The following is a 27568-nucleotide window of genomic DNA, read 5'->3' on the forward strand; positions in this document are numbered from 1 at the left end:
TGGCAGCGGCAGCAAGTGCATGCCCACAGCCACCCCTTGTTCCTTCACACCTTGTATCAGCTGTAATCCAGTCCAGTCCAGTGCTGCCTGCTGAGCAGCACTGACCAACACTGCCTGGGCCCAGGCTTTTATCTCTGAGGCCCCATTATGATGTCAGAAAGCTGGCTCTGGAATCCTGAGGGCTCCACTATGACACGTGCAAAGTTCCGTCTGAACTTTATATAAGACGGTGAGGCTCAGTCAGTCACTCAGTGTTGCCTGAGAGGGCAACACTGCAACAGCCGGCCGCCAGGCTGTCTTTTTTTTGCACAGCTAGTTGCCTCCAGGAGGCCACAAGAGGGAGACAAGGGACTGCAAAATGGAAAATAGGCATCCACCAACTTTACAGACAACTTCTCCTTGCTCCTACAACCTCCATCCTTGCACAGTTTGTTATTCTTCTAGGTAACATAGTAACAAATCCAAATTGCTGCTCTCTTTGTAGGCAAGCAAGGCTTTGTTGCAACTGCAATTCTTACTTCTTCTTGAAATGTAGGGACGACAGTACATTCCATCACATCCATCTAGTGTACACAGGTAGGTCCATTGTGGCGGGCAGGCGAGCGGGCGGGCTGCTTTATTGGCTGTTTGCTGTTCCCCTACTCCACTCCACTATTTGACTGTTGTGCTGCATCAATCAATCAATCAATCAATCAATCAATCAATCAATCAATCAATCAATCAGTGGCTGGCTCAGGTGCAGCTCTTTAACTTACCTAAAAGGGAGGGCGGAGAGAAGACAAGGAAGGTGAATGAGGTGTTCCAATGTGAAATGCCGGAAACACAGAAACACAGACGACACACAACAAGAGGTGGCAATCTATTCATTAATTGCATTTAATCAATGAGCTCATTATCACTCATGCATTGTCCAACAGGTGTTGAAATAATGGGATTAAAAGGGGAGATCCCTTCAGAAAGACAGAAACAATAGCAAAGACAAAAAACACTTTTGGAATCTGCTTTTAGTCAACACATAAGGAAAGGGTGCACCGGTCCTGGAAATACTGCAATACCAGGTCAATGCGTGGAGTGGACAGAGCAAGCTCTATTTCCATCTCCCTGTTCTAAAAATCCATTTAATATATGGTCCCCAGATAGGGGACGTATCAGATATTAAACTGATAAGAACAGATACTACACTTGATCTTAGCCAAAAGGCCGAGAAGCGATAACCCGAACGGGCCGCGCGTTGCCCGAGCCTGCCCGATACTGCTGTTCAGCCCTTGCAGCGATTCAGCCTACTTCTAGGCAATTCCATGGGGCCCTGCAGGCTCACACACTCACAGCTACACGGGAGGTGAATAAAGGCCGGAGAGGAAGCCAGACAGGATTTGCTTCTTTTGCTTGCACCACAATGCAGTGCTGAAAGAGGAGGAATCTACATAAAAACGCCTTCCTGGCAACGCCCAAATGCCCTGCTGCCATGCAGATAAACACTGGCAGCGGCAGCAAGTGCATGCCCACAGCCACCCCTTGTTCCTTCACACCTTGTATCAGCTGTAATCCAGTCCAGTCCAGTGCTGCCTGCTGAGCAGCACTGACCAACACTGCCTGGGCCCAGGCTTTTATCTCTGAGGCCCCATTATGATGTCAGAAAGCTGGCTCTGGAATCCTGAGGGCTCCACTATGACACGTGCAAAGTTCCGTCTGAACTTTATATAAGACGGTGAGGCTCAGTCAGTCACTCAGTGTTGCCTGAGAGGGCAACACTGCAACAGCCGGCCGCCAGGCTGTCTTTTTTTTGCACAGCTAGTTGCCTCCAGGAGGCCACAAGAGGGAGACAAGGGACTGCAAAATGGAAAATAGGCATCCACCAACTTTACAGACAACTTCTCCTTGCTCCTACAACCTCCATCCTTGCACAGTTTGTTATTCTTCTAGGTAACATAGTAACAAATCCAAATTGCTGCTCTCTTTGTAGGCAAGCAAGGCTTTGTTGCAACTGCAATTCTTACTTCTTCTTGAAATGTAGGGACGACAGTACATTCCATCACATCCATCTAGTGTACACAGGTAGGTCCATTGTGGCGGGCAGGCGAGCGGGCGGGCTGCTTTATTGGCTGTTTGCTGTTCCCCTACTCCACTCCACTATTTGACTGTTGTGTTGCATCAATCAATCAATCAATCAATCAATCAATCAATCAATCAATCAATCAATCAATCAATCAGTGGCTGGCTCAGGTGCAGCTCTTTAACTTACCTAAAAGGGAGGGCGGAGAGAAGACAAGGAAGGTGAATGAGGTGTTCCAATGTGAAATGCCGGAAACACAGAAACACAGACGACACACAACAAGAGGTGGCAATCTATTCATTAATTGCATTTAATCAATGAGCTCATTATCACTCATGCATTGTCCAACAGGTGTTGAAATAATGGGATTAAAAGGGGAGATCCCTTCAGAAAGACAGAAACAATAGCAAAGACAAAAAACACTTTTGGAATCTGCTTTTAGTCAACACATAAGGAAAGGGTGCACCGGTCCTGGAAATACTGCAATACCAGGTCAATGCGTGGAGTGGACAGAGCAAGCTCTATTTCCATCTCCCTGTTCTAAAAATCCATTTAATATATGGTCCCCAGATAGGGGACGTATCAGATATTAAACTGATAAGAACAGATACTACACTTGATCTTAGCCAAAAGGCCGAGAAGCGATAACCCGAACGGGCCGCGCGTTGCCCGAGCCTGCCCGATACTGCTGTTCAGCCCTTGCAGCGATTCAGCCTACTTCTAGGCAATTCCATGGGGCCCTGCAGGCTCACACACTCACAGCTACACGGGAGGTGAATAAAGGCCGGAGAGGAAGCCAGACAGGATTTGCTTCTTTTGCTTGCACCACAATGCAGTGCTGAAAGAGGAGGAATCTACATAAAAACGCCTTCCTGGCAACGCCCAAATGCCCTGCTGCCATGCAGATAAACACTGGCAGCGGCAGCAAGTGCATGCCCACAGCCACCCCTTGTTCCTTCACACCTTGTATCAGCTGTAATCCAGTCCAGTCCAGTGCTGCCTGCTGAGCAGCACTGACCAACACTGCCTGGGCCCAGGCTTTTATCTCTGAGGCCCCATTATGATGTCAGAAAGCTGGCTCTGGAATCCTGAGGGCTCCACTATGACACGTGCAAAGTTCCGTCTGAACTTTATATAAGACGGTGAGGCTCAGTCAGTCACTCAGTGTTGCCTGAGAGGGCAACACTGCAACAGCCGGCCGCCAGGCTGTCTTTTTTTTGCACAGCTAGTTGCCTCCAGGAGGCCACAAGAGGGAGACAAGGGACTGCAAAATGGAAAATAGGCATCCACCAACTTTACAGACAACTTCTCCTTGCTCCTACAACCTCCATCCTTGCACAGTTTGTTATTCTTCTAGGTAACATAGTAACAAATCCAAATTGCTGCTCTCTTTGTAGGCAAGCAAGGCTTTGTTGCAACTGCAATTCTTACTTCTTCTTGAAATGTAGGGACGACAGTACATTCCATCACATCCATCTAGTGTACACAGGTAGGTCCATTGTGGCGGGCAGGCGAGCGGGCGGGCTGCTTTATTGGCTGTTTGCTGTTCCCCTACTCCACTCCACTATTTGACTGTTGTGCTGCATCAATCAATCAATCAATCAATCAATCAATCAATCAATCAATCAATCAATCAATCAATCAATCAGTGGCTGGCTCAGGTGCAGCTCTTTAACTTACCTAAAAGGGAGGGCGGAGAGAAGACAAGGAAGGTGAATGAGGTGTTCCAATGTGAAATGCCGGAAACACAGAAACACAGACGACACACAACAAGAGGTGGCAATCTATTCATTAATTGCATTTAATCAATGAGCTCATTATCACTCATGCATTGTCCAACAGGTGTTGAAATAATGGGATTAAAAGGGGAGATCCCTTCAGAAAGACAGAAACAATAGCAAAGACAAAAAACACTTTTGGAATCTGCTTTTAGTCAACACATAAGGAAAGGGTGCACCGGTCCTGGAAATACTGCAATACCAGGTCAATGCGTGGAGTGGACAGAGCAAGCTCTATTTCCATCTCCCTGTTCTAAAAATCCATTTAATATATGGTCCCCAGATAGGGGACGTATCAGATATTAAACTGATAAGAACAGATACTACACTTGATCTTAGCCAAAAGGCCGAGAAGCGATAACCCGAACGGGCCGCGCGTTGCCCGAGCCTGCCCGATACTGCTGTTCAGCCCTTGCAGCGATTCAGCCTACTTCTAGGCAATTCCATGGGGCCCTGCAGGCTCACACACTCACAGCTACACGGGAGGTGAATAAAGGCCGGAGAGGAAGCCAGACAGGATTTGCTTCTTTTGCTTGCACCACAATGCAGTGAGGAGGAATCTACATAAAAACGCCTTCCTGGCAACGCCCAAATGCCCTGCTGCCATGCAGATAAACACTGGCAGCGGCAGCAAGTGCATGCCCACAGCCACCCCTTGTTCCTTCACACCTTGTATCAGCTGTAATCCAGTCCAGTCCAGTGCTGCCTGCTGAGCAGCACTGACCAACACTGCCTGGGCCCAGGCTTTTATCTCTGAGGCCCCATTATGATGTCAGAAAGCTGGCTCTGGAATCCTGAGGGCTCCACTATGACACGTGCAAAGTTCCGTCTGAACTTTATATAAGACGGTGAGGCTCAGTCAGTCACTCAGTGTTGCCTGAGAGGGCAACACTGCAACAGCCGGCCGCCAGGCTGTCTTTTTTTTGCACAGCTAGTTGCCTCCAGGAGGCCACAAGAGGGAGACAAGGGACTGCAAAATGGAAAATAGGCATCCACCAACTTTACAGACAACTTCTCCTTGCTCCTACAACCTCCATCCTTGCACAGTTTGTTATTCTTCTAGGTAACATAGTAACAAATCCAAATTGCTGCTCTCTTTGTAGGCAAGCAAGGCTTTGTTGCAACTGCAATTCTTACTTCTTCTTGAAATGTAGGGACGACAGTACATTCCATCACATCCATCTAGTGTACACAGGTAGGTCCATTGTGGCGGGCAGGCGAGCGGGCGGGCTGCTTTATTGGCTGTTTGCTGTTCCCCTACTCCACTCCACTATTTGACTGTTGTGCTGCATCAATCAATCAATCAATCAATCAATCAATCAATCAATCAATCAGTGGCTGGCTCAGGTGCAGCTCTTTAACTTACCTAAAAGGGAGGGCGGAGAGAAGACAAGGAAGGTGAATGAGGTGTTCCAATGTGAAATGCCGGAAACACAGAAACACAGACGACACACAACAAGAGGTGGCAATCTATTCATTAATTGCATTTAATCAATGAGCTCATTATCACTCATGCATTGTCCAACAGGTGTTGAAATAATGGGATTAAAAGGGGAGATCCCTTCAGAAAGACAGAAACAATAGCAAAGACAAAAAACACTTTTGGAATCTGCTTTTAGTCAACACATAAGGAAAGGGTGCACCGGTCCTGGAAATACTGCAATACCAGGTCAATGCGTGGAGTGGACAGAGCAAGCTCTATTTCCATCTCCCTGTTCTAAAAATCCATTTAATATATGGTCCCCAGATAGGGGACGTATCAGATATTAAACTGATAAGAACAGATACTACACTTGATCTTAGCCAAAAGGCCGAGAAGCGATAACCCGAACGGGCCGCGCGTTGCCCGAGCCTGCCCGATACTGCTGTTCAGCCCTTGCAGCGATTCAGCCTACTTCTAGGCAATTCCATGGGGCCCTGCAGGCTCACACACTCACAGCTACACGGGAGGTGAATAAAGGCCGGAGAGGAAGCCAGACAGGATTTGCTTCTTTTGCTTGCACCACAATGCAGTGCTGAAAGAGGAGGAATCTACATAAAAACGCCTTCCTGGCAACGCCCAAATGCCCTGCTGCCATGCAGATAAACACTGGCAGCGGCAGCAAGTGCATGCCCACAGCCACCCCTTGTTCCTTCACACCTTGTATCAGCTGTAATCCAGTCCAGTCCAGTGCTGCCTGCTGAGCAGCACTGACCAACACTGCCTGGGCCCAGGCTTTTATCTCTGAGGCCCCATTATGATGTCAGAAAGCTGGCTCTGGAATCCTGAGGGCTCCACTATGACACGTGCAAAGTTCCGTCTGAACTTTATATAAGACGGTGAGGCTCAGTCAGTCACTCAGTGTTGCCTGAGAGGGCAACACTGCAACAGCCGGCCGCCAGGCTGTCTTTTTTTTGCACAGCTAGTTGCCTCCAGGAGGCCACAAGAGGGAGACAAGGGACTGCAAAATGGAAAATAGGCATCCACCAACTTTACAGACAACTTCTCCTTGCTCCTACAACCTCCATCCTTGCACAGTTTGTTATTCTTCTAGGTAACATAGTAACAAATCCAAATTGCTGCTCTCTTTGTAGGCAAGCAAGGCTTTGTTGCAACTGCAATTCTTACTTCTTCTTGAAATGTAGGGACGACAGTACATTCCATCACATCCATCTAGTGTACACAGGTAGGTCCATTGTGGCGGGCAGGCGAGCGGGCGGGCTGCTTTATTGGCTGTTTGCTGTTCCCCTACTCCACTCCACTATTTGACTGTTGTGCTGCATCAATCAATCAATCAATCAATCAATCAATCAATCAATCAATCAATCAATCAATCAATCAGTGGCTGGCTCAGGTGCAGCTCTTTAACTTACCTAAAAGGGAGGGCGGAGAGAAGACAAGGAAGGTGAATGAGGTGTTCCAATGTGAAATGCCGGAAACACAGAAACACAGACGACACACAACAAGAGGTGGCAATCTATTCATTAATTGCATTTAATCAATGAGCTCATTATCACTCATGCATTGTCCAACAGGTGTTGAAATAATGGGATTAAAAGGGGAGATCCCTTCAGAAAGACAGAAACAATAGCAAAGACAAAAAACACTTTTGGAATCTGCTTTTAGTCAACACATAAGGAAAGGGTGCACCGGTCCTGGAAATACTGCAATACCAGGTCAATGCGTGGAGTGGACAGAGCAAGCTCTATTTCCATCTCCCTGTTCTAAAAATCCATTTAATATATGGTCCCCAGATAGGGGACGTATCAGATATTAAACTGATAAGAACAGATACTACACTTGATCTTAGCCAAAAGGCCGAGAAGCGATAACCCGAACGGGCCGCGCGTTGCCCGAGCCTGCCCGATACTGCTGTTCAGCCCTTGCAGCGATTCAGCCTACTTCTAGGCAATTCCATGGGGCCCTGCAGGCTCACACACTCACAGCTACACGGGAGGTGAATAAAGGCCGGAGAGGAAGCCAGACAGGATTTGCTTCTTTTGCTTGCACCACAATGCAGTGCTGAAAGAGGAGGAATCTACATAAAAACGCCTTCCTGGCAACGCCCAAATGCCCTGCTGCCATGCAGATAAACACTGGCAGCGGCAGCAAGTGCATGCCCACAGCCACCCCTTGTTCCTTCACACCTTGTATCAGCTGTAATCCAGTCCAGTCCAGTGCTGCCTGCTGAGCAGCACTGACCAACACTGCCTGGGCCCAGGCTTTTATCTCTGAGGCCCCATTATGATGTCAGAAAGCTGGCTCTGGAATCCTGAGGGCTCCACTATGACACGTGCAAAGTTCCGTCTGAACTTTATATAAGACGGTGAGGCTCAGTCAGTCACTCAGTGTTGCCTGAGAGGGCAACACTGCAACAGCCGGCCGCCAGGCTGTCTTTTTTTTGCACAGCTAGTTGCCTCCAGGAGGCCACAAGAGGGGGACAAGGGACTGCAAAATGGAAAATAGGCATCCACCAACTTTACAGACAACTTCTCCTTGCTCCTACAACCTCCATCCTTGCACAGTTTGTTATTCTTCTAGGTAACATAGTAACAAATCCAAATTGCTGCTCTCTTTGTAGGCAAGCAAGGCTTTGTTGCAACTGCAATTCTTACTTCTTCTTGAAATGTAGGGACGACAGTACATTCCATCACATCCATCTAGTGTACACAGGTAGGTCCATTGTGGCGGGCAGGCGAGCGGGCGGGCTGCTTTATTGGCTGTTTGCTGTTCCCCTACTCCACTCCACTATTTGACTGTTGTGCTGCATCAATCAATCAATCAATCAATCAATCAATCAATCAATCAATCAATCAATCAATCAATCAATCAGTGGCTGGCTCAGGTGCAGCTCTTTAACTTACCTAAAAGGGAGGGCGGAGAGAAGACAAGGAAGGTGAATGAGGTGTTCCAATGTGAAATGCCGGAAACACAGAAACACAGACGACACACAACAAGAGGTGGCAATCTATTCATTAATTGCATTTAATCAATGAGCTCATTATCACTCATGCATTGTCCAACAGGTGTTGAAATAATGGGATTAAAAGGGGAGATCCCTTCAGAAAGACAGAAACAATAGCAAAGACAAAAAACACTTTTTCTGCTTTTAGTCAACACATAAGGAAAGGGTGCACCGGTCCTGGAAATACTGCAATACCAGGTCAATGCGTGGAGTGGACAGAGCAAGCTCTATTTCCATCTCCCTGTTCTAAAAATCCATTTAATATATGGTCCCCAGATAGGGGACGTATCAGATATTAAACTGATAAGAACAGATACTACACTTGATCTTAGCCAAAAGGCCGAGAAGCGATAACCCGAACGGGCCGCGCGTTGCCCGAGCCTGCCCGATACTGCTGTTCAGCCCTTGCAGCGATTCAGCCTACTTCTAGGCAATTCCATGGGGCCCTGCAGGCTCACACACTCACAGCTACACGGGAGGTGAATAAAGGCCGGAGAGGAAGCCAGACAGGATTTGCTTCTTTTGCTTGCACCACAATGCAGTGCTGAAAGAGGAGGAATCTACATAAAAACGCCTTCCTGGCAACGCCCAAATGCCCTGCTGCCATGCAGATAAACACTGGCAGCGGCAGCAAGTGCATGCCCACAGCCACCCCTTGTTCCTTCACACCTTGTATCAGCTGTAATCCAGTCCAGTCCAGTGCTGCCTGCTGAGCAGCACTGACCAACACTGCCTGGGCCCAGGCTTTTATCTCTGAGGCCCCATTATGATGTCAGAAAGCTGGCTCTGGAATCCTGAGGGCTCCACTATGACACGTGCAAAGTTCCGTCTGAACTTTATATAAGACGGTGAGGCTCAGTCAGTCACTCAGTGTTGCCTGAGAGGGCAACACTGCAACAGCCGGCCGCCAGGCTGTCTTTTTTTTGCACAGCTAGTTGCCTCCAGGAGGCCACAAGAGGGAGACAAGGGACTGCAAAATGGAAAATAGGCATCCACCAACTTTACAGACAACTTCTCCTTGCTCCTACAACCTCCATCCTTGCACAGTTTGTTATTCTTCTAGGTAACATAGTTAGTAACAAATCCAAATTGCTGCTCTCTTTGTAGGCAAGCAAGGCTTTGTTGCAACTGCAATTCTTACTTCTTCTTGAAATGTAGGGACGACAGTACATTCCATCACATCCATCTAGTGTACACAGGTAGGTCCATTGTGGCGGGCAGGCGAGCGGGCGGGCTGCTTTATTGGCTGTTTGCTGTTCCCCTACTCCACTCCACTATTTGACTGTTGTGCTGCATCAATCAATCAATCAATCAATCAATCAATCAATCAATCAATCAATCAATCAATCAATCAATCAGTGGCTGGCTCAGGTGCAGCTCTTTAACTTACCTAAAAGGGAGGGCGGAGAGAAGACAAGGAAGGTGAATGAGGTGTTCCAATGTGAAATGCCGGAAACACAGAAACACAGACGACACACAACAAGAGGTGGCAATCTATTCATTAATTGCATTTAATCAATGAGCTCATTACTCACTCATGCATTGTCCAACAGGTGTTGAAATAATGGGATTAAAAGGGGAGATCCCTTCAGAAAGACAAGAAACAATAGCAAAGACAAAAAACACTTTTGGAATCTGCTTTTAGTCAACACATAAGGAAAGGGTGCACCGGTCCTGGAAATACTGCATACCAGGTCAATGCGTGAGAGTGGACAGAGCAAGCTCTATTTCCATCTCCCTGTTCTAAAAATCCATTTAATATATGGTCCCCAGATAGGGGACGTATCAGATATTAAACTGATAAGAACAGATACTACACTTGATCTTAGCCAAAAGGCCGAGAAGCGATAACCCGAACGAGGCCGCGCGTTGCCCGAGCTTGCCCGATACTGCTGTTCAGCCCATTGCAGCGATTCAGCCTACTTCTAGGCAATTCCATGGGGCCCTGCAGGCTCACACACTCACAGCTACACGGGAGGTGAATAAAGGCCGGAGAGGAAGCAAGACAGGATTTGCTTCTTTTGCTTGCACCACAATGCAGTGCTGAAAGAGGAGGAATCTACATAAAAAACGCCTTACTGGCAACGCCCAAATGCCTGCTGCCATGCAGATAAACACTGGCAGCGGCAGCAATGCATGCCCACAGCCACCCCCTTGTTCCTTCACACCTTGTATCAGCTGTAATCCAGTCCAGTCCAGTGCTGCCTGCTGAGCAGCACTGACCAACACTGCCTGGGCCCAGGCTTTTATCTCTGAGGCCCCATTATGATGTCAGAAAGCTGGCTCTGGAATCCTGAGGGCTCCACTATGACACGTGCAAAGTTCCGTCTGAACTTTATATAAGACGGCGAGGCTCAGTCAGTCACTCAGTGTTGCCTGAGAGGGCAACACTGCAACAGCCGGCCGCCAGGCTGTCTTTTTTTTGCACAGCTAGTTGCCTCCAGGAGGCCACAAGAGGGAGACAAGGGACTGCAAAATGGAAAATAGGCATCCACCAACTTTACAGACAACTTCTCCTTGCTCCTACAACCTCCATCCTTGCACAGTTTGTTATTCTTCTAGGTAACATAGTAACAAATCCAAATTGCTGCTCTCTTTGTAGGCAAGCAAGGCTTTGTTGCAACTGCAATTCTTACTTCTTCTTGAAATGTAGGGACGACAGTACATTCCATCACATCCATCTAGTGTACACAGGTAGGTCCATTGTGGCGGGCAGGCGAGCGGGCGGGCTGCTTTATTGGCTGTTTGCTGTTCCCCTACTCCACTCCACTATTTGACTGTTGTGCTGCATCAATCAATCAATCAATCAATCAATCAATCAATCAATCAATCAATCAATCAGTGGCTGGCTCAGGTGCAGCTCTTTAACTTACCTAAAAGGGAGGGCGGAGAGAAGACAAGGAAGGTGAATGAGGTGTTCCAATGTGAAATGCCGGAAACACAGAAACACAGACGACACACAACAAGAGGTGGCAATCTATTCATTAATTGCATTTAATCAATGAGCTCATTATCACTCAAGCATTGTCCAACAGGTGTTGAAATAATGGGATTAAAAGGGGAGATCCCTTCAGAAAGACAGAAACAATAGCAAAGACAAAAAACACTTTTGGAATCTGCTTTTAGTCAACACATAAGGAAAGGGTGCACCGGTCCTGGAAATACTGCAATACCAGGTCAATGCGTGGAGTGGACAGAGCAAGCTCTATTTCCATCTCCCTGTTCTAAAAATCCATTTAATATATGGTCCCCAGATAGGGGACGTATCAGATATTAAACTGATAAGAACAGATACTACACTTGATCTTAGCCAAAAGGCCGAGAAGCGATAACCCGAACGGGCCGCGCGTTGCCCGAGCCTGCCCGATACTGCTGTTCAGCCCTTGCAGCGATTCAGCCTACTTCTAGGCAATTCCATGGGGCCCTGCAGGCTCACACACTCACAGCTACACGGGAGGTGAATAAAGGCCGGAGAGGAAGCCAGACAGGATTTGCTTCTTTTGCTTGCACCACAATGCAGTGCTGAAAGAGGAGGAATCTACATAAAAACGCCTTCCTGGCAACGCCCAAATGCCCTGCTGCCATGCAGATAAACACTGGCAGCGGCAGCAAGTGCATGCCCACAGCCACCCCTTGTTCCTTCACACCTTGTATCAGCTGTAATCCAGTCCAGTCCAGTGCTGCCTGCTGAGCAGCACTGACCAACACTGCCTGGGCCCAGGCTTTTATCTCTGAGGCCCCATTATGATGTCAGAAAGCTGGCTCTGGAATCCTGAGGGCTCCACTATGACACGTGCAAAGTTCCGTCTGAACTTTATATAAGACGGTGAGGCTCAGTCAGTCACTCAGTGTTGCCTGAGAGGGCAACACTGCAACAGCCGGCCGCCAGGCTGTCTTTTTTTTGCACAGCTAGTTGCCTCCAGGAGGCCACAAGAGGGAGACAAGGGACTGCAAAATGGAAAATAGGCATCCACCAACTTTACAGACAACTTCTCCTTGCTCCTACAACCTCCATCCTTGCACAGTTTGTTATTCTTCTAGGTAACATAGTAACAAATCCAAATTGCTGCTCTCTTTGTAGGCAAGCAAGGCTTTGTTGCAACTGCAATTCTTACTTCTTCTTGAAATGTAGGGACGACAGTACATTCCATCACATCCATCTAGTGTACACAGGTAGGTCCATTGTGGCGGGCAGGCGAGCGGGCGGGCTGCTTTATTGGCTGTTTGCTGTTCCCCTACTCCACTCCACTATTTGACTGTTGTGCTGCATCAATCAATCAATCAATCAATCAATCAATCAATCAATCAATCAGTGGCTGGCTCAGGTGCAGCTCTTTAACTTACCTAAAAGGGAGGGCGGAGAGAAGACAAGGAAGGTGAATGAGGTGTTCCAATGTGAAATGCCGGAAACACAGAAACACAGACGACACACAACAAGAGGTGGCAATCTATTCATTAATTGCATTTAATCAATGAGCTCATTATCACTCATGCATTTTCCAACAGGTGTTGAAATAATGGGATTAAAAGGGGAGATCCCTTCAGAAAGACAGAAACAATAGCAAAGACAAAAAACACTTTTGGAATCTGCTTTTAGTCAACACATAAGGAAAGGGTGCACCGGTCCTGGAAATACTGCAATACCAGGTCAATGCGTGGAGTGGACAGAGCAAGCTCTATTTCCATCTCCCTGTTCTAAAAATCCATTTAATATATGGTCCCCAGATAGGGGACGTATCAGATATTAAACTGATAAGAACAGATACTACACTTGATCTTAGCCAAAAGGCCGAGAAGCGATAACCCGAACGGGCCGCGCGTTGCCCGAGCCTGCCCGATACTGCTGTTCAGCCCTTGCAGCGATTCAGCCTACTTCTAGGCAATTCCATGGGGCCCTGCAGGCTCACACACTCACAGCTACACGGGAGGTGAATAAAGGCCGGAGAGGAAGCCAGACAGGATTTGCTTCTTTTGCTTGCACCACAATGCAGTGCTGAAAGAGGAGGAATCTACATAAAAACGCCTTCCTGGCAACGCCCAAATGCCCTGCTGCCATGCAGATAAACACTGGCAGCGGCAGCAAGTGCATGCCCACAGCCACCCCTTGTTCCTTCACACCTTGTATCAGCTGTAATCCAGTCCAGTCCAGTGCTGCCTGCTGAGCAGCACTGACCAACACTGCTTGGGCCCAGGCTTTTATCTCTGAGGCCCCATTATGATGTCAGAAAGCTGGCTCTGGAATCCTGAGGGCTCCACTATGACACGTGCAAAGTTCCGTCTGAACTTTATATAAGACGGTGAGGCTCAGTCAGTCACTCAGTGTTGCCTGAGAGGGCAACACTGCAACAGCCGGCCGCCAGGCTGTCTTTTTTTTGCACAGCTAGTTGCCTCCAGGAGGCCACAAGAGGGAGACAAGGGACTGCAAAATGGAAAATAGGCATCCACCAACTTTACAGACAACTTCTCCTTGCTCCTACAACCTCCATCCTTGCACAGTTTGTTATTCTTCTAGGTAACATAGTAACAAATCCAAATTGCTGCTCTCTTTGTAGGCAAGCAAGGCTTTGTTGCAACTGCAATTCTTACTTCTTCTTGAAATGTAGGGACGACAGTACATTCCATCACATCCATCTAGTGTACACAGGTAGGTCCATTGTGGCGGGCAGGCGAGCGGGCGGGCTGCTTTATTGGCTGTTTGCTGTTCCCCTACTCCACTCCACTATTTGACTGTTGTGCTGCATCAATCAATCAATCAATCAATCAATCAATCAATCAATCAGTGGCTGGCTCAGGTGCAGCTCTTTAACTTACCTAAAAGGGAGGGCGGAGAGAAGACAAGGAAGGTGAATGAGGTGTTCCAATGTGAAATGCCGGAAACACAGAAACACAGACGACACACAACAAGAGGTGGCAATCTATTCATTAATTGCATTTAATCAATGAGCTCATTATCACTCATGCATTGTCCAACAGGTGTTGAAATAATGGGATTAAAAGGGGAGATCCCTTCAGAAAGACAGAAACAATAGCAAAGACAAAAAACACTTTTGGAATCTGCTTTTAGTCAACACATAAGGAAAGGGTGCACCGGTCCTGGAAATACTGCAATACCAGGTCAATGCGTGGAGTGGACAGAGCAAGCTCTATTTCCATCTCCCTGTTCTAAAAATCCATTTAATATATGGTCCCCAGATAGGGGACGTATCAGATATTAAACTGATAAGAACAGATACTACACTTGATCTTAGCCAAAAGGCCGAGAAGCGATAACCCGAACGGGCCGCGCGTTGCCCGAGCCTGCCCGATACTGCTGTTCAGCCCTTGCAGCGATTCAGCCTACTTCTAGGCAATTCCATGGGGCCCTGCAGGCTCACACACTCACAGCTACACGGGAGGTGAATAAAGGCCGGAGAGGAAGCCAGACAGGATTTGCTTCTTTTGCTTGCACCACAATGCAGTGCTGAAAGAGGAGGAATCTACATAAAAACGCCTTCCTTTTTACGCCCAAATGCCCTGCTGCCATGCAGATAAACACTGGCAGCGGCAGCAAGTGCATGCCCACAGCCACCCCTTGTTCCTTCACACCTTGTATCAGCTGTAATCCAGTCCAGTCCAGTGCTGCCTGCTGAGCAGCACTGACCAACACTGCCTGGGCCCAGGCTTTTATCTCTGAGGCCCCATTATGATGTCAGAAAGCTGGCTCTGGAATCCTGAGGGCTCCACTATGACACGTGCAAAGTTCCGTCTGAACTTTATATAAGACGGTGAGGCTCAGTCAGTCACTCAGTGTTGCCTGAGAGGGCAACACTGCAACAGCCGGCCGCCAGGCTGTCTTTTTTTTGCACAGCTAGTTGCCTCCAGGAGGCCACAAGAGGGAGACAAGGGACTGCAAAATGGAAAATAGGCATCCACCAACTTTACAGACAACTTCTCCTTGCTCCTACAACCTCCATCCTTGCACAGTTTGTTATTCTTCTAGGTAACATAGTAACAAATCCAAATTGCTGCTCTCTTTGTAGGCAAGCAAGGCTTTGTTGCAACTGCAATTCTTACTTCTTCTTGAAATGTAGGGACGACAGTACATTCCATCACATCCATCTAGTGTACACAGGTAGGTCCATTGTGGCGGGCAGGCGAGCGGGCGGGCTGCTTTATTGGCTGTTTGCTGTTCCCCTACTCCACTCCACTATTTGACTGTTGTGCTGCATCAATCAATCAATCAATCAATCAATCAATCAATCAATCAATCAATCAATCAATCAATCAGTGGCTGGCTCAGGTGCAGCTCTTTAACTTACCTAAAAGGGAGGGCGGAGAGAAGACAAGGAAGGTGAATGAGGTGTTCCAATGTGAAATGCCGGAAACACAGAAACACAGACGACACACAACAAGAGGTGGCAATCTATTCATTAATTGCATTTAATCAATGAGCTCATTATCACTCATGCATTGTCCAACAGGTGTTGAAATAATGGGATTAAAAGGGGAGATCCCTTCAGAAAGACAGAAACAATAGCAAAGACAAAAAACACTTTTGGAATCTGCTTTTAGTCAACACATAAGGAAAGGGTGCACCGGTCCTGGAAATACTGCAATACCAGGTCAATGCGTGGAGTGGACAGAGCAAGCTCTATTTCCATCTCCCTGTTCTAAAAATCCATTTAATATATGGTCCCCAGATAGGGGACGTATCAGATATTAAACTGATAAGAACAGATACTACACTTGATCTTAGCCAAAAGGCCGAGAAGCGATAACCCGAACGGGCCGCGCGTTGCCCGAGCCTGCCCGATACTGCTGTTCAGCCCTTGCAGCGATTCAGCCTACTTCTAGGCAATTCCATGGGGCCCTGCAGGCTCACACACTCACAGCTACACGGGAGGTGAATAAAGGCCGGAGAGGAAGCCAGACAGGATTTGCTTCTTTTGCTTGCACCACAATGCAGTGCTGAAAGAGGAGGAATCTACATAAAAACGCCTTCCTGGCAACGCCCAAATGCCCTGCTGCCATGCAGATAAACACTGGCAGCGGCAGCAAGTGCATGCCCACAGCCACCCCTTGTTCCTTCACACCTTGTATCAGCTGTAATCCAGTCCAGTCCAGTGCTGCCTGCTGAGCAGCACTGACCAACACTGCCTGGGCCCAGGCTTTTATCTCTGAGGCCCCATTATGATGTCAGAAAGCTGGCTCTGGAATCCTGAGGGCTCCACTATGACACGTGCAAAGTTCCGTCTGAACTTTATATAAGACGGTGAGGCTCAGTCAGTCACTCAGTGTTGCCTGAGAGGGCAACACTGCAACAGCCGGCCGCCAGGCTGTCTTTTTTTTGCACAGCTAGTTGCCTCCAGGAGGCCACAAGAGGGAGACAAGGGACTGCAAAATGGAAAATAGGCATCCACCAACTTTACAGACAACTTCTCCTTGCTCCTACAACCTCCATCCTTGCACAGTTTGTTATTCTTCTAGGTAACATAGTAACAAATCCAAATTGCTGCTCTCTTTGTAGGCAAGCAAGGCTTTGTTGCAACTGCAATTCTTACTTCTTCTTGAAATGTAGGGACGACAGTACATTCCATCACATCCATCTAGTGTACACAGGTAGGTCCATTGTGGCGGGCAGGCGAGCGGGCGGGCTGCTTTATTGGCTGTTTGCTGTTCCCCTACTCCACTCCACTATTTGACTGTTGTGCTGCATCAATCAATCAATCAATCAATCAATCAATCAATCAATCAATCAATCAATCAGTGGCTGGCTCAGGTGCAGCTCTTTAACTTACCTAAAAGGGAGGGCGGAGAGAAGACAAGGAAGGTGAATGAGGTGTTCCAATGTGAAATGCCGGAAACACAGAAACACAGACGACACACAACAAGAGGTGGCAATCTATTCATTAATTGCATTTAATCAATGAGCTCATTATCACTCATGCATTGTCCAACAGGTGTTGAAATAATGGGATTAAAAGGGGAGATCCCTTCAGAAAGACAGAAACAATAGCAAAGACAAAAAACACTTTTGGAATCTGCTTTTAGTCAACACATAAGGAAAGGGTGCACCGGTCCTGGAAATACTGCAATACCAGGTCAATGCGTGGAGTGGACAGAGCAAGCTCTATTTCCATCTCCCTGTTCTAAAAATCCATTTAATATATGGTCCCCAGATAGGGGACGTATCAGATATTAAACTGATAAGAACAGATACTACACTTGATCTTAGCCAAAAGGCCGAGAAGCGATAACCCGAACGGGCCGCGCGTTGCCCGAGCCTGCCCGATACTGCTGTTCAGCCCTTGCAGCGATTCAGCCTACTTCTAGGCAATTCCATGGGGCCCTGCAGGCTCACACACTCACAGCTACACGGGAGGTGAATAAAGGCCGGAGAGGAAGCCAGACAGGATTTGCTTCTTTTGCTTGCACCACAATGCAGTGCTGAAAGAGGAGGAATCTACATAAAAACGCCTTCCTGGCAACGCCCAAATGCCCTGCTGCCATGCAGATAAACACTGGCAGCGGCAGCAAGTGCATGCCCACAGCCACCCCTTGTTCCTTCACACCTTGTATCAGCTGTAATCCAGTCCAGTCCAGTGCTGCCTGCTGAGCAGCACTGACCAACACTGCCTGGGCCCAGGCTTTTATCTCTGAGGCCCCATTATGATGTCAGAAAGCTGGCTCTGGAATCCTGAGGGCTCCACTATGACACGTGCAAAGTTCCGTCTGAACTTTATATAAGACGGTGAGGCTCAGTCAGTCACTCAGTGTTGCCTGAGAGGGCAACACTGCAACAGCCGGCCGCCAGGCTGTCTTTTTTTTGCACAGCTAGTTGCCTCCAGGAGGCCACAAGAGGGAGACAAGGGACTGCAAAATGGAAAATAGGCATCCACCAACTTTACAGACAACTTCTCCTTGCTCCTACAACCTCCATCCTTGCACAGTTTGTTATTCTTCTAGGTAACATAGTAACAAATCCAAATTGCTGCTCTCTTTGTAGGCAAGCAAGGCTTTGTTGCAACTGCAATTCTTACTTCTTCTTGAAATGTAGGGACGACAGTACATTCCATCACATCCATCTAGTGTACACAGGTAGGTCCATTGTGGCGGGCAGGCGAGCGGGCGGGCTGCTTTATTGGCTGTTTGCTGTTCCCCTACTCCACTCCACTATTTGACTGTTGTGCTGCATCAATCAATCAATCAATCAATCAATCAATCAATCAATCAATCAGTGGCTGGCTCAGGTGCAGCTCTTTAACTTACCTAAAAGGGAGGGCGGAGAGAAGACAAGGAAGGTGAATGAGGTGTTCCAATGTGAAATGCCGGAAACACAGAAACACAGACGACACACAACAAGAGGTGGCAATCTATTCATTAATTGCATTTAATCAATGAGCTCATTATCACTCATGCATTGTCCAACAGGTGTTGAAATAATGGGATTAAAAGGGGAGATCCCTTCAGAAAGACAGAAACAATAGCAAAGACAAAAAACACTTTTGGAATCTGCTTTTAGTCAACACATAAGGAAAGGGTGCACCGGTCCTGGAAATACTGCAATACCAGGTCAATGCGTGGAGTGGACAGAGCAAGCTCTATTTCCATCTCCCTGTTCTAAAAATCCATTTAATATATGGTCCCCAGATAGGGGACGTATCAGATATTAAACTGATAAGAACAGATACTACACTTGATCTTAGCCAAAAGGCCGAGAAGTGATAACCCGAACGGGCCGCGCGTTGCCCGAGCCTGCCCGATACTGCTGTTCAGCCCTTGCAGCGATTCAGCCTACTTCTAGGCAATTCCATGGGGCCCTGCAGGCTCACACACTCACAGCTACACGGGAGGTGAATAAAGGCCGGAGAGGAAGCCAGACAGGATTTGCTTCTTTTGCTTGCACCACAATGCAGTGCTGAAAGAGGAGGAATCTACATAAAAACGCCTTCCTGGCAACGCCCAAATGCCCTGCTGCCATGCAGATAAACACTGGCAGCGGCAGCAAGTGCATGCCCACAGCCACCCCTTGTTCCTTCACACCTTGTATCAGCTGTAATCCAGTCCAGTCCAGTGCTGCCTGCTGAGCAGCACTGACCAACACTGCCTGGGCCCAGGCTTTTATCTCTGAGGCCCCATTATGATGTCAGAAAGCTGGCTCTGGAATCCTGAGGGCTCCACTATGACACGTGCAAAGTTCCGTCTGAACTTTATATAAGACGGTGAGGCTCAGTCAGTCACTCAGTGTTGCCTGAGAGGGCAACACTGCAACAGCCGGCCGCCAGGCTGTCTTTTTTTTGCACAGCTAGTTGCCTCCAGGAGGCCACAAGAGGGAGACAAGGGACTGCAAAATGGAAAATAGGCATCCACCAACTTTACAGACAACTTCTCCTTGCTCCTACAACCTCCATCCTTGCACAGTTTGTTATTCTTCTAGGTAACATAGTAACAAATCCAAATTGCTGCTCTCTTTGTAGGCAAGCAAGGCTTTGTTGCAACTGCAATTCTTACTTCTTCTTGAAATGTAGGGACGACAGTACATTCCATCACATCCATCTAGTGTACACAGGTAGGTCCATTGTGGCGGGCAGGCGAGCGGGCGGGCTGCTTTATTGGCTGTTTGCTGTTCCCCTACTCCACTCCACTATTTGACTGTTGTGCTGCATCAATCAATCAATCAATCAATCAATCAATCAATCAATCAATCAATCAATCAATCAGTGGCTGGCTCAGGTGCAGCTCTTTAACTTACCTAAAAGGGAGGGCGGAGAGAAGACAAGGAAGGTGAATGAGGTGTTCCAATGTGAAATGCCGGAAACACAGAAACACAGACGACACACAACAAGAGGTGGCAATCTATTCATTAATTGCATTTAATCAATGAGCTCATTATCACTCATGCATTGTCCAACAGGTGTTGAAATAATGGGATTAAAAGGGGAGATCCCTTCAGAAAGACAGAAACAATAGCAAAGACAAAAAACACTTTTGGAATCTGCTTTTAGTCAACACATAAGGAAAGGGTGCACCGGTCCTGGAAATACTGCAATACCAGGTCAATGCGTGGAGTGGACAGAGCAAGCTCTATTTCCATCTCCCTGTTCTAAAAATCCATTTAATATATGGTCCCCAGATAGGGGACGTATCAGATATTAAACTGATAAGAACAGATACTACACTTGATCTTAGCCAAAAGGCCGAGAAGCGATAACCCGAACGGGCCGCGCGTTGCCCGAGCCTGCCCGATACTGCTGTTCAGCCCTTGCAGCGATTCAGCCTACTTCTAGGCAATTCCATGGGGCCCTGCAGGCTCACACACTCACAGCTACACGGGAGGTGAATAAAGGCCGGAGAGGAAGCCAGACAGGATTTGCTTCTTTTGCTTGCACCACAATGCAGTGCTGAAAGAGGAGGAATCTACATAAAAACGCCTTCCTGGCAACGCCCAAATGCCCTGCTGCCATGCAGATAAACACTGGCAGCGGCAGCAAGTGCATGCCCACAGCCACCCCTTGTTCCTTCACACCTTGTATCAGCTGTAATCCAGTCCAGTCCAGTGCTGCCTGCTGAGCAGCACTGACCAACACTGCCTGGGCCCAGGCTTTTATCTCTGAGGCCCCATTATGATGTCAGAAAGCTGGCTCTGGAATCCTGAGGGCTCCACTATGACACGTGCAAAGTTCCGTCTGAACTTTATATAAGACGGTGAGGCTCAGTCAGTCACTCAGTGTTGCCTGAGAGGGCAACACTGCAACAGCCGGCCGCCAGGCTGTCTTTTTTTTGCACAGCTAGTTGCCTCCAGGAGGCCACAAGAGGGAGACAAGGGACTGCAAAATGGAAAATAGGCATCCACCAACTTTACAGACAACTTCTCCTTGCTCCTACAACCTCCATCCTTGCACAGTTTGTTATTCTTCTAGGTAACATAGTAACAAATCCAAATTGCTGCTCTCTTTGTAGGCAAGCAAGGCTTTGTTGCAACTGCAATTCTTACTTCTTCTTGAAATGTAGGGACGACAGTACATTCCATCACATCCATCTAGTGTACACAGGTAGGTCCATTGTGGCGGGCAGGCGAGCGGGCGGGCTGCTTTATTGGCTGTTTGCTGTTCCCCTACTCCACTCCACTATTTGACTGTTGTGCTGCATCAATCAATCAATCAATCAATCAATCAATCAATCAATCAATCAATCAGTGGCTGGCTCAGGTGCAGCTCTTTAACTTACCTAAAAGGGAGGGCGGAGAGAAGACAAGGAAGGTGAATGAGGTGTTCCAATGTGAAATGCCGGAAACACAGAAACACAGACGACACACAACAAGAGGTGGCAATCTATTCATTAATTGCATTTAATCAATGAGCTCATTATCACTCATGCATTGTCCAACAGGTGTTGAAATAATGGGATTAAAAGGGGAGATCCCTTCAGAAAGACAGAAACAATAGCAAAGACAAAAAACACTTTTGGAATCTGCTTTTAGTCAACACATAAGGAAAGGGTGCACCGGTCCTGGAAATACTGCAATACCAGGTCAATGCGTGGAGTGGACAGAGCAAGCTCTATTTCCATCTCCCTGTTCTAAAAATCCATTTAATATATGGTCCCCAGATAGGGGACGTATCAGATATTAAACTGATAAGAACAGATACTACACTTGATCTTAGCCAAAAGGCCGAGAAGCGATAACCCGAACGGGCCGCGCGTTGCCCGAGCCTGCCCGATACTGCTGTTCAGCCCTTGCAGCGATTCAGCCTACTTCTAGGCAATTCCATGGGGCCCTGCAGGCTCACACACTCACAGCTACACGGGAGGTGAATAAAGGCCGGAGAGGAAGCCAGACAGGATTTGCTTCTTTTGCTTGCACCACAATGCAGTGCTGAAAGAGGAGGAATCTACATAAAAACGCCTTCCTGGCAACGCCCAAATGCCCTGCTGCCATGCAGATAAACACTGGCAGCGGCAGCAAGTGCATGCCCACAGCCACCCCTTGTTCCTTCACACCTTGTATCAGCTGTAATCCAGTCCAGTCCAGTGCTGCCTGCTGAGCAGCACTGACCAACACTGCCTGGGCCCAGGCTTTTATCTCTGAGGCCCCATTATGATGTCAGAAAGCTGGCTCTGGAATCCTGAGGGCTCCACTATGACACGTGCAAAGTTCCGTCTGAACTTTATATAAGACGGTGAGGCTCAGTCAGTCACTCAGTGTTGCCTGAGAGGGCAACACTGCAACAGCCGGCCGCCAGGCTGTCTTTTTTTTGCACAGCTAGTTGCCTCCAGGAGGCCACAAGAGGGAGACAAGGGACTGCAAAATGGAAAATAGGCATCCACCAACTTTACAGATAACTTCTCCTTGCTCCTACAACCTCCATCCTTGCACAGTTTGTTATTCTTCTAGGTAACATAGTAACAAATCCAAATTGCTGCTCTCTTTGTAGGCAAGCAAGGCTTTGTTGCAACTGCAATTCTTACTTCTTCTTGAAATGTAGGGACGACAGTACATTCCATCACATCCATCTAGTGTACACAGGTAGGTCCATTGTGGCGGGCAGGCGAGCGGGCGGGCTGCTTTATTGGCTGTTTGCTGTTCCCCTACTCCACTCCACTATTTGACTGTTGTGCTGCATCAATCAATCAATCAATCAATCAATCAATCAATCAATCAGTGGCTGGCTCAGGTGCAGCTCTTTAACTTACCTAAAAGGGAGGGCGGAGAGAAGACAAGGAAGGTGAATGAGGTGTTCCAATGTGAAATGCCGGAAACACAGAAACACAGACGACACACAACAAGAGGTGGCAATCTATTCATTAATTGCATTTAATCAATGAGCTCATTATCACTCATGCATTGTCCAACAGGTGTTGAAATAATGGGATTAAAAGGGGAGATCCCTTCAGAAAGACAGAAACAATAGCAAAGACAAAAAACACTTTTGGAATCTGCTTTTAGTCAACACATAAGGAAAGGGTGCACCGGTCCTGGAAATACTGCAATACCAGGTCAATGCGTGGAGTGGACAGAGCAAGCTCTATTTCCATCTCCCTGTTCTAAAAATCCATTTAATATATGGTCCCCAGATAGGGGACGTATCAGATATTAAACTGATAAGAACAGATACTACACTTGATCTTAGCCAAAAGGCCGAGAAGCGATAACCCGAACGGGCCGCGCGTTGCCCGAGCCTGCCCGATACTGCTGTTCAGCCCTTGCAGCGATTCAGCCTACTTCTAGGCAATTCCATGGGGCCCTGCAGGCTCACACACTCACAGCTACACGGGAGGTGAATAAAGGCCGGAGAGGAAGCCAGACAGGATTTGCTTCTTTTGCTTGCACCACAATGCAGTGCTGAAAGAGGAGGAATCTACATAAAAACGCCTTCCTGGCAACGCCCAAATGCCCTGCTGCCATGCAGATAAACACTGGCAGCGGCAGCAAGTGCATGCCCACAGCCACCCCTTGTTCCTTCACACCTTGTATCAGCTGTAATCCAGTCCAGTCCAGTGCTGCCTGCTGAGCAGCACTGACCAACACTGCCTGGGCCCAGGCTTTTATCTCTGAGGCCCCATTATGATGTCAGAAAGCTGGCTCTGGAATCCTGAGGGCTCCACTATGACACGTGCAAAGTTCCGTCTGAACTTTATATAAGACGGTGAGGCTCAGTCAGTCACTCAGTGTTGCCTGAGAGGGCAACACTGCAACAGCCGGCCGCCAGGCTGTCTTTTTTTTGCACAGCTAGTTGCCTCCAGGAGGCCACAAGAGGGAGACAAGGGACTGCAAAATGGAAAATAGGCATCCACCAACTTTACAGACAACTTCTCCTTGCTCCTACAACCTCCATCCTTGCACAGTTTGTTATTCTTCTAGGTAACATAGTAACAAATCCAAATTGCTGCTCTCTTTGTAGGCAAGCAAGGCTTTGTTGCAACTGCAATTCTTACTTCTTCTTGAAATGTAGGGACGACAGTACATTCCATCACATCCATCTAGTGTACACAGGTAGGTCCATTGTGGCGGGCAGGCGAGCGGGCGGGCTGCTTTATTGGCTGTTTGCTGTTCCCCTACTCCACTCCACTATTTGACTGTTGTGCTGCATCAATCAATCAATCAATCAATCAATCAATCAATCAATCAATCAATCAATCAATCAATCAGTGGCTGGCTCAGGTGCAGCTCTTTAACTTACCTAAAAGGGAGGGCGGAGAGAAGACAAGGAAGGTGAATGAGGTGTTCCAATGTGAAATGCCGGAAACACAGAAACACAGACGACACACAACAAGAGGTGGCAATCTATTCATTAATTGCATTTAATCAATGAGCTCATTATCACTCATGCATTGTCCAACAGGTGTTGAAATAATGGGATTAAAAGGGGAGATCCCTTCAGAAAGACAGAAACAATAGCAAAGACAAAAAACACTTTTGGAATCTGCTTTTAGTCAACACATAAGGAAAGGGTGCACCGGTCCTGGAAATACTGCAATACCAGGTCAATGCGTGGAGTGGACAGAGCAAGCTCTATTTCCATCTCCCTGTTCTAAAAATCCATTTAATATATGGTCCCCAGATAGGGGACGTATCAGATATTAAACTGATAAGAACAGATACTACACTTGATCTTAGCCAAAAGGCCGAGAAGCGATAACCCGAACGGGCCGCGCGTTGCCCGAGCCTGCCCGATACTGCTGTTCAGCCCTTGCAGCGATTCAGCCTACTTCTAGGCAATTCCATGGGGCCCTGCAGGCTCACACACTCACAGCTACACGGGAGGTGAATAAAGGCCGGAGAGGAAGCCAGACAGGATTTGCTTCTTTTGCTTGCACCACAATGCAGTGCTGAAAGAGGAGGAATCTACATAAAAACGCCTTCCTGGCAACGCCCAAATGCCCTGCTGCCATGCAGATAAACACTGGCAGCGGCAGCAAGTGCATGCCCACAGCCACCCCTTGTTCCTTCACACCTTGTATCAGCTGTAATCCAGTCCAGTCCAGTGCTGCCTGCTGAGCAGCACTGACCAACACTGCTTGGGCCCAGGCTTTTATCTCTGAGGCCCCATTATGATGTCAGAAAGCTGGCTCTGGAATCCTGAGGGCTCCACTATGACACGTGCAAAGTTCCGTCTGAACTTTATATAAGACGGTGAGGCTCAGTCAGTCACTCAGTGTTGCCTGAGAGGGCAACACTGCAACAGCCGGCCGCCAGGCTGTCTTTTTTTTGCACAGCTAGTTGCCTCCAGGAGGCCACAAGAGGGAGACAAGGGACTGCAAAATGGAAAATAGGCATCCACCAACTTTACAGACAACTTCTCCTTGCTCCTACAACCTCCATCCTTGCACAGTTTGTTATTCTTCTAGGTAACATAGTAACAAATCCAAATTGCTGCTCTCTTTGTAGGCAAGCAAGGCTTTGTTGCAACTGCAATTCTTACTTCTTCTTGAAATGTAGGGACGACAGTACATTCCATCACATCCATCTAGTGTACACAAGTAGGTCCATTGTGGCGGGCAGGCGAGCGGGCGGGCTGCTTTATTGGCTGTTTGCTGTTCCCCTACTCCACTCCACTATTTGACTGTTGTGCTGCATCAATCAATCAATCAATCAATCAATCAATCAATCAATCAATCAATCAATCAATCAATCAGTGGCTGGCTCAGGTGCAGCTCTTTAACTTACCTAAAAGGGAGGGCGGAGAGAAGACAAGGAAGGTGAATGAGGTGTTCCAATGTGAAATGCCGGAAACACAGAAACACAGACGACACACAACAAGAGGTGGCAATCTATTCATTAATTGCATTTAATCAATGAGCTCATTATCACTCATGCATTGTCCAACAGGTGTTGAAATAATGGGATTAAAAGGGGAGATCCCTTCAGAAAGACAGAAACAATAGCAAAGACAAAAAACACTTTTGGAATCTGCTTTTAGTCAACACATAAGGAAAGGGTGCACCGGTCCTGGAAATACTGCAATACCAGGTCAATGCGTGGAGTGGACAGAGCAAGCTCTATTTCCATCTCCCTGTTCTAAAAATCCATTTAATATATGGTCCCCAGATAGGGGACGTATCAGATATTAAACTGATAAGAACAGATACTACACTTGATCTTAGCCAAAAGGCCGAGAAGCGATAACCCGAACGGGCCGCGCGTTGCCCGAGCCTGCCCGATACTGCTGTTCAGCCCTTGCAGCGATTCAGCCTACTTCTAGGCAATTCCATGGGGCCCTGCAGGCTCACACACTCACAGCTACACGGGAGGTGAATAAAGGCCGGAGAGGAAGCCAGACAGGATTTGCTTCTTTTGCTTGCACCACAATGCAGTGCTGAAAGAGGAGGAATCTACATAAAAACGCCTTCCTGGCAACGCCCAAATGCCCTGCTGCCATGCAGATAAACACTGGCAGCGGCAGCAAGTGCATGCCCACAGCCACCCCTTGTTCCTTCACACCTTGTATCAGCTGTAATCCAGTCCAGTCCAGTGCTGCCTGCTGAGCAGCACTGACCAACACTGCTTGGGCCCAGGCTTTTATCTCTGAGGCCCCATTATGATGTCAGAAAGCTGGCTCTGGAATCCTGAGGGCTCCACTATGACACGTGCAAAGTTCCGTCTGAACTTTATATAAGACGGTGAGGCTCAGTCAGTCACTCAGTGTTGCCTGAGAGGGCAACACTGCAACAGCCGGCCGCCAGGCTGTCTTTTTTTTGCACAGCTAGTTGCCTCCAGGAGGCCACAAGAGGGAGACAAGGGACTGCAAAATGGAAAATAGGCATCCACCAACTTTACAGACAACTTCTCCTTGCTCCTACAACCTCCATCCTTGCACAGTTTGTTATTCTTCTAGGTAACATAGTAACAAATCCAAATTGCTGCTCTCTTTGTAGGCAAGCAAGGCTTTGTTGCAACTGCAATTCTTACTTCTTCTTGAAATGTAGGGACGACAGTACATTCCATCACATCCATCTAGTGTACACAAGTAGGTCCATTGTGGCGGGCAGGCGAGCGGGCGGGCTGCTTTATTGGCTGTTTGCTGTTCCCCTACTCCACTCCACTATTTGACTGTTGTGCTGCATCAATCAATCAATCAATCAATCAATCAATCAATCAATCAATCAATCAGTGGCTGGCTCAGGTGCAGCTCTTTAACTTACCTAAAAGGGAGGGCGGAGAGAAGACAAGGAAGGTGAATGAGGTGTTCCAATGTGAAATGCCGGAAACACAGAAACACAGACGACACACAACAAGAGGTGGCAATCTATTCATTAATTGCATTTAATCAATGAGCTCATTATCACTCATGCATTGTCCAACAGGTGTTGAA

General features: G+C 47.7%; 18 non-coding genes across 18 annotated transcripts; all 18 read right to left on the reverse strand.

Moving 5' to 3' along the window:
- Positions 1 to 1021: 1021 nt before the first annotated feature.
- On the reverse strand, positions 1022 to 1212 carry LOC142686279 (U2 spliceosomal RNA). The gene has a single exon (XR_012855641.1). It is a non-coding gene; the product is annotated as a U2 spliceosomal RNA (small nuclear RNA).
- A 1296-nt stretch (positions 1213 to 2508) lies between these two features.
- LOC142686280 (U2 spliceosomal RNA) lies at positions 2509 to 2699 on the reverse strand. Its single transcript, XR_012855642.1, has one exon. It is a non-coding gene; the product is annotated as a U2 spliceosomal RNA (small nuclear RNA).
- A 1300-nt stretch (positions 2700 to 3999) lies between these two features.
- Positions 4000 to 4190, reverse strand: LOC142686281 (U2 spliceosomal RNA). The gene has a single exon (XR_012855643.1). It is a non-coding gene; the product is annotated as a U2 spliceosomal RNA (small nuclear RNA).
- Positions 4191 to 5463: 1273 nt separating this feature from the next.
- On the reverse strand, positions 5464 to 5654 carry LOC142686282 (U2 spliceosomal RNA). The gene has a single exon (XR_012855644.1). It is a non-coding gene; the product is annotated as a U2 spliceosomal RNA (small nuclear RNA).
- A 1296-nt stretch (positions 5655 to 6950) lies between these two features.
- Positions 6951 to 7141, reverse strand: LOC142686283 (U2 spliceosomal RNA). Its single transcript, XR_012855645.1, has one exon. It is a non-coding gene; the product is annotated as a U2 spliceosomal RNA (small nuclear RNA).
- A 1296-nt stretch (positions 7142 to 8437) lies between these two features.
- LOC142686284 (U2 spliceosomal RNA) lies at positions 8438 to 8628 on the reverse strand. The gene has a single exon (XR_012855646.1). It is a non-coding gene; the product is annotated as a U2 spliceosomal RNA (small nuclear RNA).
- A 1306-nt stretch (positions 8629 to 9934) lies between these two features.
- Positions 9935 to 10125, reverse strand: LOC142686459 (U2 spliceosomal RNA). Its single transcript, XR_012855804.1, has one exon. It is a non-coding gene; the product is annotated as a U2 spliceosomal RNA (small nuclear RNA).
- A 1290-nt stretch (positions 10126 to 11415) lies between these two features.
- On the reverse strand, positions 11416 to 11606 carry LOC142686286 (U2 spliceosomal RNA). Its single transcript, XR_012855648.1, has one exon. It is a non-coding gene; the product is annotated as a U2 spliceosomal RNA (small nuclear RNA).
- A 1280-nt stretch (positions 11607 to 12886) lies between these two features.
- Positions 12887 to 13077, reverse strand: LOC142686287 (U2 spliceosomal RNA). The gene has a single exon (XR_012855649.1). It is a non-coding gene; the product is annotated as a U2 spliceosomal RNA (small nuclear RNA).
- Positions 13078 to 14353: 1276 nt separating this feature from the next.
- Positions 14354 to 14544, reverse strand: LOC142686289 (U2 spliceosomal RNA). The gene has a single exon (XR_012855650.1). It is a non-coding gene; the product is annotated as a U2 spliceosomal RNA (small nuclear RNA).
- A 1296-nt stretch (positions 14545 to 15840) lies between these two features.
- LOC142686290 (U2 spliceosomal RNA) lies at positions 15841 to 16031 on the reverse strand. Its single transcript, XR_012855651.1, has one exon. It is a non-coding gene; the product is annotated as a U2 spliceosomal RNA (small nuclear RNA).
- A 1288-nt stretch (positions 16032 to 17319) lies between these two features.
- Positions 17320 to 17510, reverse strand: LOC142686291 (U2 spliceosomal RNA). The gene has a single exon (XR_012855652.1). It is a non-coding gene; the product is annotated as a U2 spliceosomal RNA (small nuclear RNA).
- Positions 17511 to 18790: 1280 nt separating this feature from the next.
- LOC142686426 (U2 spliceosomal RNA) lies at positions 18791 to 18981 on the reverse strand. Its single transcript, XR_012855774.1, has one exon. It is a non-coding gene; the product is annotated as a U2 spliceosomal RNA (small nuclear RNA).
- A 1292-nt stretch (positions 18982 to 20273) lies between these two features.
- LOC142686293 (U2 spliceosomal RNA) lies at positions 20274 to 20464 on the reverse strand. Its single transcript, XR_012855654.1, has one exon. It is a non-coding gene; the product is annotated as a U2 spliceosomal RNA (small nuclear RNA).
- A 1284-nt stretch (positions 20465 to 21748) lies between these two features.
- LOC142686294 (U2 spliceosomal RNA) lies at positions 21749 to 21939 on the reverse strand. Its single transcript, XR_012855655.1, has one exon. It is a non-coding gene; the product is annotated as a U2 spliceosomal RNA (small nuclear RNA).
- Positions 21940 to 23215: 1276 nt separating this feature from the next.
- On the reverse strand, positions 23216 to 23406 carry LOC142686295 (U2 spliceosomal RNA). Its single transcript, XR_012855656.1, has one exon. It is a non-coding gene; the product is annotated as a U2 spliceosomal RNA (small nuclear RNA).
- Positions 23407 to 24702: 1296 nt separating this feature from the next.
- LOC142686296 (U2 spliceosomal RNA) lies at positions 24703 to 24893 on the reverse strand. Its single transcript, XR_012855657.1, has one exon. It is a non-coding gene; the product is annotated as a U2 spliceosomal RNA (small nuclear RNA).
- A 1296-nt stretch (positions 24894 to 26189) lies between these two features.
- LOC142686297 (U2 spliceosomal RNA) lies at positions 26190 to 26380 on the reverse strand. The gene has a single exon (XR_012855658.1). It is a non-coding gene; the product is annotated as a U2 spliceosomal RNA (small nuclear RNA).
- Positions 26381 to 27568: the final 1188 nt, after the last annotated feature.

The sequence above is a fragment of the Rhinoderma darwinii genome (assembly GCF_050947455.1).
Source record: "Rhinoderma darwinii isolate aRhiDar2 chromosome 5 unlocalized genomic scaffold, aRhiDar2.hap1 SUPER_5_unloc_17, whole genome shotgun sequence".
Lineage (NCBI taxonomy): Eukaryota > Metazoa > Chordata > Amphibia > Anura > Rhinodermatidae > Rhinoderma > Rhinoderma darwinii.